The sequence below is a fragment of the Mus musculus genome, chromosome 11, assembly GCF_000001635.26.
Source record: "Mus musculus strain C57BL/6J chromosome 11, GRCm38.p6 C57BL/6J".
NCBI classification, from domain to species: Eukaryota; Metazoa; Chordata; class Mammalia; order Rodentia; family Muridae; genus Mus; species Mus musculus.
Window position 1 is genome coordinate 32,775,658 of NC_000077.6, and position 11,575 is coordinate 32,787,232.

General features: G+C 47.8%; 1 long non-coding RNA gene across 3 annotated transcripts in view; it reads left to right on the top strand.

Annotated features, from left to right (window-relative positions):
- The window catches only part of Gm35723, a 63,357-nt gene continuing 58,088 nt past the window's right edge, over positions 6,307–11,575 (top strand). For 2 of the 3 annotated variants that reach the window (XR_872355.2, XR_381145.2), the window contains exons 1-2: positions 6,366–6,542; positions 6,999–7,076. This is a non-coding gene — a long non-coding RNA (predicted gene, 35723). Of the gene's footprint in view, positions 6,543–6,998; positions 7,077–11,575 lie in introns of all 3 variants that reach the window. The other variant, XR_381144.3, reaches the window with a different exon arrangement.

The window sequence follows — 11,575 nt, forward strand, 5'->3', positions numbered from 1 at the left end:
CTGGCAAAGTACGAGACATTGCTGCTGTTTCTAGAATAAGAAAGAGTAGAAGAGCTGATGGGCTCTGCTCTGATTTTATTCTCTGGCAGATAAGCCCAGCTCCTTCCTTCCACGTGCACTCAGCAGAACTGCCCCTGACCACTGCTGTTACAGCACCCTGGTTTTGAGCATTTTATCTGTTTCCAAAGGGGTGTACATTTAATTTTTTTTTACTACATATATCATGTTGGATTCATTCCTAGAATGCAATGGTATTCAATACATGCAAATCAATGAGCCTGACTTACCACACCATGGCAAAAGTCATGGGATACCTCAGGGGATCAGAAAAGACATTTGAGAAAATCCAACCTTTTATGATAAAGACTCAACAAATTAAGTATAGAAAGATACCTACAATAAAGGCTACAAATAACAACCCCAGCTGAGTGCACTCTGAGCAGGGCATGTCTGAAATTGGCCTTTGACTCGGGACAAGTTGAGAGTGACCATTCTTCTGCTTTTATTTAGTGCAGCATTAGAAGTCTCAGCCAGAGCAACATGGCCAGAAAAAGTAGCAGGTATAAGACTTGAAAGGAAGATGTCCAGTTGCTTCTGTTTGCAGAGGACATAATCTTATACACAGGAACTCAAAGAGAGAGATTCCAAGGTTATAAAGTCTCAGAAGAAGTAACATTGTGTGTGTGTGTGTGTGTGTGTGTGTGTGTGTGTGTGTGTGCGTCTACTGTGGGTTAGAAGCTTGGCTATATTATATATTTCTGTATTTCCATGGGAGTTTCTCTCTAAAACTGCTTTGTACAGTTAAGGAAAAGATGTCAAGAAAGAAGTGACAGGCCAAGGCAAGACTGAAGTGGAAACTTCTTTGGTAACTCAGTTATGTAATATGATGCTTTGCTGAAGCAGACACGTGAGAGGCCACGCGGTGTTTAGAAAGGATAGAAGTATGGCCCCACATATTGACAGTGAGGGGAGGCTCTGGCGTTGGTTCGCCTTGTGCTGCCTTGCTCATCTTCACTTGATGGTGCTCTGGTTTTACTTTGCCTTGCAGCACTTTGCTGATCTTCCCTTGCAGTGATTTCATAGAGAGCAGCTCACCAAAGAGCTCGTGATATTTCAACAGCTTCTTGTGGACTTGGCAGGGATGGAACTGCCGCTGCTGATTCCTGCCAGTGGTGATCACCGCGTGGGCTGGGCTGCTGATGCTGACTTGTTGGTGTTATGCTAGAGGACTGGACTGCTGACGATGGAGACTGGAATCTCCCCAAAGAACTCTTTCTAAACAGGCCCACAAACCCCTGTTTCCCATTAACCTTTCTCTTCCACTACCTCTAGTGGGTTGTGGGCTAAAGGGAGGTTGAAGCATTTAAGAACCCTTATTAAAGTAGGTTCTGAAAAATCTAAGCCTACACAGGACAATTCCAACCTCACAGCTAAGTCCGGGACTCTTGAGTCTTTGAGTCTACTGTTGCACAAACTTGCCTTCCATGAGGTGTGAAACTACCCAGAAAACACAGCCTTCTACCCTCAGAAACTACCCAGAAGTATGTTTAGTTGTACCTGTACACCTTTACCTATGTCATCTCTATTATTTGTCTGTCTGTCTGTCTGTCTGTCTGTCTGTCTGTCTGTCTGTCTGTCTTCTATTTATCTTATTGCCATGTTTGAGGAGGGGGGAAATACAAGTTTTGGTAAGTGTCAAGAAAAGTAGTCAGAGATGGCACGATAGCTCAGTGGGTAAAAGAGCTTGCTGTAAAACCTGACTATCAGAGTTTGATTCTTGGAATCCACATGAAGGGAGAATAAGAGAACTGACCTTAAAGCATTGATCTCTGGTCTACACACATGTGTCTTGGTGCCCACATCCCACCAGCCCACATTAAAAGAGAGAAGTCCTCAGTAGAGCCTGCTTCTCAAAGAAACTTCCATCACATATTAATTAGCTATTGCTGTGTAACAAATCAGCCCAAATTGAATGACTTAATATGACATCCATTACCTCACAATTTTTGTATGCATGAGATCTGACTATGATTTAGTTACATCTTCTTCAGGTTTCTTGTGGTTTCTGTCCTCATCAGAAGTCTGGCAAAGGATCTATGTCCAAGTTTATACAATTACTGGCAGGACTCAGATCCTGATAGCAGGTGGCTCCTCCCAGTTCCCGTCACGTGAGAACTTTCAGCACGACAGGTCATTTCCTGAAGTGCACAAAGGGAAAAAAGCAATGAGAGGGGAGCCCCAGCCCTTCAAAGCTAACTGTTGAGGCAAATGCTACCATTTTATTGTGTTCCATTCACTGGAAACAAGTGCAAAGTCCAGTCTTCCTCGAGGGGAGAGATGGCACAGGGGATTATGGGAAACTGTGACGACAGCTTCCTGTCCTATAACAGAAATGTTGGAATGGTAACAATAATGCTAATCAATATCAGACTGGTCCTGGCATCTACTGGGCGGTTTGGATTTGCCAAGCCTGAGTGGGCCCCTTCCACTTTATTCAGTCACTGCAGCAGAGACTCTGAGTCAACTCCAGAGTCCCTCATTGCAGAGACGATCCTGCCACATGCCACCATGTGAGCTGCTGCCAGAAAAGGCTCAGCAAGGAGGCAAAAACAGGAAGCCAAGTTCCCAATGCATCAGAAAATACAAATGAACACAATCTTGCAGATTGGAAACCACACTTTAAATTGGTAAGCGAGTGGGGAATTCTCTCGATCTACAGAGAGACTATAAATTTGTATAGCCACTTTGGAGAGAAGTTTGGCAGGATCTATTAAATATTTTTAAAGGGCATAAAAGTGTGCATAGCCTATGACCCAGAAACTGCACCGTTGAGTGTCTACCCTAGAGAAATTGTTAGTTGTGTGTGCAGAGTGGTGTGCGAGAGTTTCCACTGCAGCGTTGTAAATGGTAATGCTGGGCACAATCAAATGTCCGTCAGTTTAACACTGGCTGGGAATGTAGTGGAGCATTTGTAACACGGAATAGCGTGTGGTGAGCAAAGAGAGCGAGGCTCAGGTACAGCAGAGAAGTCTGCACAAAGCCGACTGTTGAGGGGAAAGTGAGTTGCAGAGTTATGTTCTGGCATTTACATAATCTCCAACATCACACACACACACACACACACTGTGTGTGTGTGTGTGTGTGTGTGTGTGTGTATATACACACTATGTGTGTCCACAGAGGCCAGGAGAAGATTTCAAATCCTCTAATGCTACAGTTATAGGCAGTTGTAAGTCACCTTGTAGGGGTGCTGGGAATTGAACTTGGGTCCTCTGTAAGAGCAGCAAGTGATCAATCTAAACTATATCTCCAGCCCCTAAATGCCTGCATTTGAAGCTCACTGTCCCTCTGTCCTACTCAGCTCCTTAGGCCCTGCCCCTTTAGAGAGTTTGGGGGTTGGAGTCAACTCCTTCAACTGATCTGTGTGTTGGTGTTCTGTTCTTAGCAGCGAGGATGTTCCTCCTCATAGCTGGCTCCCTGGTCCAAGGAAATCATTGGAGAATGTCTGGATGCTTGGTCCACCTTAGCTACTTGCTGCCATTTTGCATGGAGTCCTATAAGAGAGGTCCTTTCTAACAGGAGGCAGCTAGTCTGCAAGGCTTGGTGAAGGGTGTGTCTTTGCTGAGTGACACCATAGAGACTGGCTGAGGACCTCACACTTAGAAGTTTATAGGCTGAGAAAAGCCCATCATGATCAGTGCTGGTGAGGCTGCTCTTTCCAGGGGAGAGTAGGACACCAGGGGAGACTGTCTGTGTGCTCATTCTCCTGGGCCATTGCTGCTCCTAGATAGTCCCGGCTGTCAGATCTAGGAAGTATATGTTCACACATGTGTATGATTACACATACACGCACAGATACACACACTCACTCACATATCCATGACCGCTTTTATCTATCTATCCTTCTATCTATCTATCTATCTATCTATCTATCTATCTATCTATCATCTATCAGTCTGTCTATCTATCTATCTATCTATCTATCTATCTATCTATCTATCTATCTACCATCTATGTATGTATCATTAAGCTATGTGTGTTTGTATGTATGTATGAATGTATGTATGTATGTATGTATGTATGTATGTATCTATGTATCTATGTATCTATCTATCTATCTATCTATCTATCTATGTATCTATGTATCCATTTATCTATCATCTATCAGTCTGTCTATCTATCTACCATCTATGTATCTATCATCTAGCTATGTGTGTATGTATGTATGCATCTATCTATCTATCTATCTATCTATCTATCTATCCATCTATCTATTATTTATCATCTATCTATCATCTATCTACCTAGCTCTTTCTCATCTGTCCTATCACCAATTATCTATCCACCCACCTATGAATTATCTATTGTCTATCCATCAATCCCTCTATCATCTATCCACCCCTCTTTCTCTATCCACCCAGTCTAACACACAGAAACAATTCATTATCAGTGAGGTGGTTTGAATGAAAATTGCCTCCATAGGCTCCTAGAAAGGGCACTATTAGGAGGTGTGGCCTTGTTTGAGGAAGTGTGCCACTGGGGCAGGCTTTGCGGTTTCAGATGCTCAAGCCAGGTCTAGTGTCACTCTCTCTTTTCCTGCTGCCTTTGGTTACAGATGTAGAACTCTCAGCTACCTCTCCAGCATCATGTCTGCCTGCATGCTACCATGCTGCCCACCATGATGATAAAGGACTAAACCTCTGAGCTATAAGCCAGCCCCAATGAAATGTTTTCCTTTACAAGAAATGCTATGGTCATGGTGTCTCTTCACAGCAATAGAAATCCCAAGATACTTACACCCTTTTTTTTTTTTTTCTGTATCCTTAACAGTACTTCTTGGCAATGAGAACCCAGAACATATTCACTAATTGCTTACTGTTCCTTGCAGGAACCTTATCTTCTTTCTTGTCACCTCTAGTGCTCCAGCACCCTGTCCTGGCACATCACAGGGACCATCACTCTAAATGACTAGCTCTCACCCACTCAGGCCCTGACTTTCCGGGCTTCAGCCACCAACACCAACACTTGCCTGGGTGAGATATCTGTACTGGGTCCCTCTTCTGCTTAGACACTGTTAGTCTTTAACATGCCTATTCAACATCAAGGCTAGCCCTGCTGCTGTGGCCACTGAGGTGGAGCAGCTCTTCCCTGCTCAGCACAGCCTCTCCCAACTCCACCTTCTGCAGCAGTGCCTTTACAGCCAGCCTGGCATCTTTTAGATAGAATTCACGAGGAAGGCAAGAAAGAGAAAGAGCCCTAGCAATCATTTTAATGGCTGTGAGCTGCCTGGCAACCTCCAGCTGGACTAGCGAGAAGTTGTCCCTTCCCCTTTCTGGGTGAGATTCCAGGAATTTAACTGGGGACATGAATCTTAATGTGCCTCCTTAGGCCCCTCCCAGGGGATTTTTTTATTGGGAACAACTGCTAGAAAGGGACGGGTCCCTGGGGTCAGGGGAGGCAGGAAGGACTTTCCCAGCTCCTGGTCTTTGTTGGACAGATCAGCACTCACCTTACAACCCATACAGGACAAACAAGCACTGCCCCCCCCACCCCCCCGCCCCAGCAGGCTTTTCTACAGACTACATTTGTTTCACCGCTCAGTGACATCATCTCCCCTTTTAGACCAAGATTGATGTGGGAAATGCTGTATAAATACTGAGCATCAACAAGCCACTGTGTCAGCTGGCTCTCAGAGATGGGCCGCTGGCTCAGCACGGCCAGGGATGCCTGTGTGCGACAGGCACCCGTGTTTTTCCTACTTTAGATGCCTTGACTCACGGGGTTCCGTGATGTCACTCTGTCCCCTGCCTAGGTATTACTGAAGCAGAAGGAAGAGTTGCTGTGGTGGAGGATGAGTGACACATAGAGGGAGGGAGGGAGGGAGGGAGGGAGGGAGGGAGGGAGGGAGGGATTTCAAGTGGGAGAAGAACAGACACTGTGTGTGTGTGTGTGTGAGAGAGAGAGAGAGAGAGAGAGAGAGAGAGAGACAGAGAGAGAGACAGAGACAGAGAGAGAGAGAGATGCATACACAGTTGGGTGCATATTAGCACTGCTGGACAAACAAGCACTTGAGGCATGGGCTGCAGCCCACTTCCTAAGAGCTGTGAGCTGTTCATTTGCCAGCACTTCCTTTGTGCCAGGCACTGTCCTGGCATGCTGCGGGTCCAAGAGAAAGCAAACATCATCCCAAGAAGAGACCAAGCCTGCTGTGTGACATCTACTGGCAACCCAAGTTAGGCTGGCAGAGGTTCTGAACAGAGTGCTGGAGTCAGAGACAAGTGTCCCATTGTTATAACTGAAAAGTGTTCTCTCTCTCTCTCTCTCTCTCTCTCTCTCTCTCTCTCTCTCTCTCTCTCTCTCTCCTTCCCTCCATCCTTCCTTCCTTCCCCTATCCCTCCTCCCCCTTCTTCTTCATTTGGGTGGAGGGTATTGAGATAAGATCTCTCTATGTAGACCAAGCTGGCCTGGAACTCACAGAGATTCCCCTTGCCTCTATCTCCTGAGCACTGGAATTAAAGCTCAGCACACCCAGCAGAAACGAGGTTTGTTCATTTAAGACTGAAAAGAGGCTGGAGAGATGGCTCAGTGCCTGAGAATGTTTGCCTGCTAGATTCCAATCCCAGCATCCAGATTAGGCAGTTCACAACTACCTGTTACTCTAGCTCCTGGGTATCTGCTGCTCTCTTTTGGCTTTCATGAGCACCTACACACACACACACACACACACACACACACACACACACACACACACACACACAGACACAATGAAGCTAAAGACAGAAAACAGAGTAGGAGTGTTCCACATGCCCTGCACTATTATAGGATCCAACTAGGAAGGGAACCTTTCCTCACCCAGACTTGAGCTGGGAGTTGTTACACACTCTGTGACCTACTCTGCTCTGTCTCCTTTATGTGCAAGGACAAGCCCTTGGAATGGTACTGCTCACATGTAGGGAGGGTCTGCATTACGCTGTTGAATGACTTCTCTTTGCTTCCAGGCTACTCCCCAAATGTCCAACCTAAGCTCCAAGGCAGACTTAGCTGACAAATGACCACAGTCTCCGCGCCAGACAGAGGTAAGCATTTTTTAAAATTCTTGTTCTTGCTTGTTCCCGTGGGCCAGCAAGTGACTGATCTTGACTGGGTCAGCAGGGCTGGGTGCAGGCTGAGCATAGAGTCCCTGGCCTGCCCCACCCAACTTCAGCCCCCAAGATCTATGATTGCAAAGCACAGGCAGGAGGCCAGAGGCATTTGAAGCACATTCCTTCCTCCCCTCGGGACTCCCATGGGTCAGAGTGTTGATATGGTTATGTCCAAATCGAGGATAGTGAGTACAGTACCCTCTGACAGCCCATTGGCTCAGATACCTCTGCTGTCTCATCTGTTCTTCTGGCTTTGATGGAGCCACAGAGGACCACCTGTGTCCTTGACAGGCCATCACCTCTCACATTCTGCATGGCCATTTCATGGGCCTAGAATGTTCTTTGCGGTCTCACCGATTAGGTCCACCAATTAGGTTCCAGCATTCCTGACTTAGCCTGCAGGCGGCTGGAAGGTCCTGTCTGTCTTACCTTTCCTTTCTTTACTTGGTAGGATTTGAGAATAAAATGAGTTCACAGGCTCCTGTGGGTGAATGCCTGGGTTGGGGGAGCTATTTTGGAAGGTGGTTAGAAGCTCTAGGAGGCCAGTTCCTTCGAGAGGAAGTAGGTTCCTGGTTGGGGGCCTGGACCTGATAGTTCTTGTCTCATACTGCACTTCCACTCTAGATAGAGTCAGCTCTGCGTCCTGCCCCCCCCCCCCCATGACACTCTCCCAAGCGCATGACTCCACAGAGTCATAGGACTCCTCTGAAATGGAGCTAAGGAATCTTACCTCTTTTACGTTGTTCTCAGGAGTTTTGGTCACATCTTCCCAAGAGTAACTAACACAGTATGGATGTGCAGGTAGAAAGGATTCTGAGCCTTTCTTGATGCTCGGTAGTCCCTTGTTGATATTTCCCCTCTGCCTGCCTCCATCCCCATTTCTACTCGTAAAACTCAGATTTGGGCTAGAGACAGGCATTCTTGTTTTGATGTCTTTGGACCAGGCATAGTGGCAAATACCTATAATTCCAGAACTAGGGAAGGTGAGGCAGGAGGATTGTAATTATGAGGCCAGCTTCAGCAATAGATTAAGATCCTGTCTCAAAATGTAAAAAGAAAAGCAAGGACTTGGCTAAGGTTCCTGGGGCTTAGCTCTGTTTCCCCAGTGGCTTCTCTGGCTTAACTCCTATCTTAACTCTGCAGCTTCATTGTTGGGGAGCATGGTGCTGGCGTGAGAGAAACAGTCCTGCACCATACTAACTGCAGTGACAACACTAAAGCAGTTTCAGGAAGGGAGGGAGGGAGAGAGGGAGGGAAGAAGGAAGGAAGGAAAGACTCATAGTCTGAGGGGATATAGTCCATTATGGTGGGGATAGCGCAGTGGCCCGATCCCGAGGCTGCTGGTCACATGGTCTCCAGTCAGGAAGCAGAGAAGAGTCATCGCTCATGCTCAGCTCCCCTTCTTATGAAGTCTGTGACCCCAGCCCATATTTAGGCTTGGTCTCCCACCTCATACAACCTGATGTAGACAATCCCTCACAGATGTACCTGGACTCTGGATCCTGTCAGGTTGACAGCCATTATTAATCACAGATGTGATATCAGTCTGTAGCTCTTGTCTACCCCAGTGCCACCTCAGGCTGCCCAGGTGGCTGCCAACAGGTTTTGGACTATCGAGTGGGCAGAGGGGTCCTTTTCTCCTTTTGGCTTTCTGCTCACCATGAGATCACATCAAGGACAAGCCTAGCAGTTGGGTGTGCACAGGCAGAAGTGTGGAGGAACAGCAGAGAGGCACCAATATAGAGTGTGTACTTCCTCTGTCCGCGGGGCTTGCAAAGTTTCAAAGCTCTCTCTCTCTCTCTGTGTGTGTGTGGTGTGTGTGTGTGTGTGTGTGTGTGTGTGTGTGTGTGTGTGTGTGTAGCTTGGGGCCACTTCTGGCCCACTCAGAGCATTGTCTTCAGGGATGATCAATTCCCTTTATGTAGTGTTTGTCGCTGCCCACTTTACACTGAGCAGGTCATAGCAGCTCCATCCATTATTGGTCATAGATGAGATTGGCAAAGAGAAAAGTAGCCCCAGTGGCCCCAGCAGGCATCATTTGGGGGGTCTAAACCGTGGTCTGTGCTTGCATTTTAGCAGAGTTAAAGCATGTTGGGAGAGATAAAGTGAGCCCCACCCCCTTAGCTGGACGTAGTACCGCACGCCTTTAATCCCTGCACTCTGGAGGCAGAGGCAGGCTGATTTCTGAGTTCGAGGCCAGCCTAGTCTACAAAGTGAGTTCCAGGACAGCCAGGGCTATACAGAGAAACCCTGTCTCGAAAAACAAACAAACAAACAAACAAAACAAACAAACAAAGTGAGCCCACCCCCCAGGATCTCTCAGGCAGATAGATGAGTTCGAGGTAAGTCCAGTGGCACAGCTGGGCACCTATGGTGGCCCACGGTGGTGTGGATAGCCTAGACTCATCCCAGGACCGTAAGGGAAGCAAAAACTAGTGAGGTGGTCTAAGGCCTGAGGACACAAGCTTTGGAGGCAGAGGCTGGAGGGATTTGGCACTAGCAGTGGACACAGAAGGGATTTAACGTGCTGTGAGGAATGAGTAGATGCAGGAGACATGGCCTAAAGTGGGGCCACAGACCAGTGTGTGAGCCTCAAAGATAAGAAGGAGACCCAACATGGGCTGTTTGGCTTCCTCTCTGTCTCCGGGCAGCCCCTTTCTATCGACATTACAAAGGTGTCTGATACTGCTCCACGGAACAATATGGAAAACTGGGTTTGAGAACCTAGAGGTCCTGAGCTTCTCCCATTGAACATCTGTCCACCAGGAAGCTGCATCTGTGCAGAGGAAGAGCCAGGTTCCCCCGCACTGCCCTCATAAGGTAGAGAGCAGCATGAGGTGAACTCACTTGGAGTGGCTCAACATTAGTGGCAAACTGCAGAGGCGTAGGATAGCCTTGGGTGTTGGGATCTGCATCTGTCACATAACCCTTGTGTTTCAAGGAGAAAGTTGTCCCTTGTCCTTCTCCAGGAGATTTGCTGATCTGAGTTGATGCTTCTTGCTTAATGTTCTGGCCTCAGTCACTGGCTAGAGTCCTGTTTGCTGGGAACTTCGGAGATGGAAGCTTTCTGGTGGTTGTTCTTTCTCAGGAGTTCGCTTGGAGGAGCTATTTCTCTACTGGACTAGGAGGTAGCTGTTGCTACTGGCAGCCATTTTGTGGCCAAGAGGAGAGGGAGGCGTGCACAGGAGACAGAGTAGAGACCTAGAAAGAGAGGCGCTTGGTGACTTGACTGAGCCAAGGACTAAGCTTTGCTCAAACCTTCCCAGAAGCCTCTGTGCTTGTCTGCTGCAGGAGCTCTTAAGTTCTCTTAATTCATTAGTTTTGTGTTACTTGGGAACAGACTGTGCCTTAGTGATTTAGAAAGCCATGCTTCCACCGGCTCCGCGCTTTGGAAGCATCCCAGGCCATCTTGCTGATGTAGTCTCTGAGTTATAGCTCTGGGCTAGACTCGGGGGACATATGAGGGAGGTCACTGAATCCAAGTGAGTTCTTCGGATTAGCCTCCACCCCCATCCTTCTCTCTCCTGTCATGATATATATCAGACCAATCCAGTGGTTACAACAGACTCGCAGGTCCAGGGTCGGAGAATACACCTTCCAGTGTTTTTCTTTTGAGTAAAAGTTTTGACTCTCCCTTTGTTGAGATCCATTTTGGATGAGGTCAGCCATAAGACAAAAGCCACAGGGGCTGAAACCCTTGAATACTCAACTGAAAGTTGGACAAGATACTTGCTGGCTCTCGCCAGCTCTGACACACTGCAGTTCTGTGGAAGTTAATCCCACTGTGGCAAGGAAGCTCAAAAGCGCCTCTGTGTGCCAGATGCTCTCTCTTTTTGTCCTCCTGAGGAGCTGGTAGGCACTCCCTTTTGCCTCTGTGGGGCTCTGAGAGTGGCTCAAGGCCACACAGAGGCTGGGTCAGGATAGGAACTCAGCCCCATAGCACCTTGAAGCTCTGGCTGTTCTGGGGCACTGTCATGGCCCCTTGCTCTGGGCAGTATTGTTATGGAATGATGGCTGGCTGACTTTGGACAAGGTCAGGAGAGGACCCCAAGTGCAGCTGGTGGGAGTTGAGCGGTTTTATTTGTTTCAGGAGCTTGCCCAGGGCAGCCACAGGGGCTTTCCTTCTCCTCACTGAAGCCTGGAAGACTGGATGATGCCAGAGACTGCTGGATGACAGGGGACAGGGGGCACCAGTCAGAGCCACTGGGCCCTGGTGCAGAGTGTTTGGTGTGTGTTGTTTCAGTGGTCACCGGTGGAGTGAGAAGATGCCAGGGCAGGCTATGAGCCCTCTGGGACTATCCAGTCTGCGAGGATCAAGGTACATCCAAGTTTCTGCAAGGAGGCAGGAAACCCTGGGCTGACTGCATACCCTCTTGATGAGCACATGAGCCTTTCTTTCCAGACAGTCTGGAGTTTTATTGAGCATTTACTGT